Consider the following 2,342-nt stretch of genomic DNA (forward strand, 5'->3'; position numbering starts at 1 on the left):
TATGTTTTGTTGAGTTGTGTACTTCCAAATGTTTCCAACCAAAACCATAGAAATCTGTAATTTTATCCAGGTGCATTTTCTTTCTATGTCTCTAGTTGCTATAACTGCCGGGTAAAGTCGGATACATGATATGTGATTAACGGGAATTAATACGTTAACTTATCTGTGAACAATTTCTGCCAGAGTCACATCAGATTTTCATCAACAATCGTGGTTGTTTAACAATGAACAAAAAGCTCCCATGGTCCCACGCTACTTCATCAAACTACATCTTTTGTTATTGTTTTGATGTGAGAGACCCCTAGCAGAAGAAATGAAGGTATGTTTGATTGCTGGTAGAGGCAAACACAGCTGTACACAGGTGTATTTAATAACATTAATTACAATGGCTGAGCCAGTTCCAGGGCCTTGCTGCTCCGATTGGCGGGGCTCGTGGGGGCCTATCAATTGATCATTACAGTCATTAGCGACACCTGTGGTTTTCCGGCAATGACATGTAAAAATGTCCACTATGGGGAAGGCCTATTAACCATGTGTAATATTGCCAAATCCTGACAGAGACAGAGTGGATAAACGCTCGCAGATAATTAAGAATCACTTTAGAATTATGAAGTTGTTTGAGAATGAGCCATCTATTAGAGAGTGTGTATCTGTATCCTCATTGTCTTCAGATTAATTGCTTTATTATGTGCCTCTTTATCTGCATGTTGGACCGGGCTCACTGATATGTTATATTAACAAGCTCAGCTCACCCATAAATATGGGTGATGGTTGGACATATTCACCCCGACCCTCACTGTTACTTTTAAATGTTTGTCAGCATGCATGTAGCAATGCTAGATACAGACCTTAGTCCTGTCTATCAGAGTTCAGATACAAATTATACAGTACGGTGCAGTAAATATTATACATAGGGATTTTGTTGGTTCGGCACGTGGCAGAAATGTCTTTGCTTACCTTGTATTCATGATTAACTGAATCAGTAGCAGTAAAAAAGATGTTGCGCCTGGCATGTGCTGCTTCTATGTTAAAAAAAAAAGACTAATTAATGTTTTATTTCTTTCATGTCCCAGGTGATAAAAAGAAATGCTGCGTGCATTTAGAGGCTTAATACAGCAAATAAATTGTTTGCTGTTAATATACATAGCAATTTGCTAGCTGTAAAGCACCAGTCCAGAGGAACAACATCCCAGAGGAAAAGTACAAATTATTCCAGCTTCAGGTGAAAAGCAATCTTGATTTTACTGTTTAAACATGATACAAAACCTGTTACTGACGCATCGCATTGGTTTAGGTTGCCGGAGCAGTCTAAACTAGTGCAATATTTATTGTGTTGTCTGTCTGCAAGGATCAGAAAGTGCGATAAGAAACTCCTAGTCACAGCCATTCTGTCAGGATCACTTAATGTTTTATTGACCCTTAAGAATCAAGTTTTTAAAAGCGTGCGGTGTCCATTTTAAAACAGCCACCCTCGATTAAACGTAATTTCTTTGTGAGCGATTTCTTATTAATGATAATGTGATTGTTAATAACTTGATTGTGACAGTAAGAGGAGGGATTCGGCAGTTCGCTTTAATGTGGCCCAACAAAGGTTAGAGACGTGATATTGTGACCACAAGGATGTGGTTTTTGTTTTGTTTAAAAAAAAGAAAAAAAAAAGACCTAGTCTGAATTTAGACAAAACTACTACCAGGCAATATTGAATATCTTCTTTTCTGTAGTGACAAAGTGATCAACATTGCTTCTCTATCTTTTCAGCATCCATGAGAACCAAGAGAGGCACAAAACAAAGCTTTAAATCCAGGTTTAAATCCTTTGAGCTCAGCCATATGAATAATTAAGAAGCTCACAATGGCAAGGTGCCCCAGTTCGATCCCAAGCTAATGAATCAATCACTAATGACTCACTTAGCTCATCACTCTTGACATCAGTAGACCCAACATTTAACCAACAACACTTCAGCATGACTCTGTTAGCTTGAAGTGTAAGCCTGAGGTGTCAAAGCTCCTCTCCTGTCTCCTTTCCAGCAACTCTTATTTCCCCAGAGGATGTTATCGGAAGAATGGTTGTTTTTATTATCCTGTTTGTCTCATAATTCTAAAATATAGAGACCTTAAGGCTGGATGTTAGATTTTCTGACCTAATCTTGTGTTTTACTACTTTTACTGCATTTTAATCCCTGTTCTCTTTAGGTGGATTTATCTTGTTTGTTACATGTCTCATTGTTAGTTGAGTGTAATTTCCTAGAGCCTAATGCTGGTGTTGTTTTTAATAGCCTATCACTGAATCAGAGTGGCCATTTTTAAATATCTATGTGTCAGGATTTATGAAACTCAGGATTT

This window comes from Morone saxatilis, unplaced genomic scaffold, assembly GCF_004916995.1.
Source record: "Morone saxatilis isolate NCDOM2014 unplaced genomic scaffold, NCSU_SB_2.0 Contig21, whole genome shotgun sequence".
NCBI classification, from domain to species: domain Eukaryota; kingdom Metazoa; phylum Chordata; class Actinopteri; family Moronidae; genus Morone; species Morone saxatilis.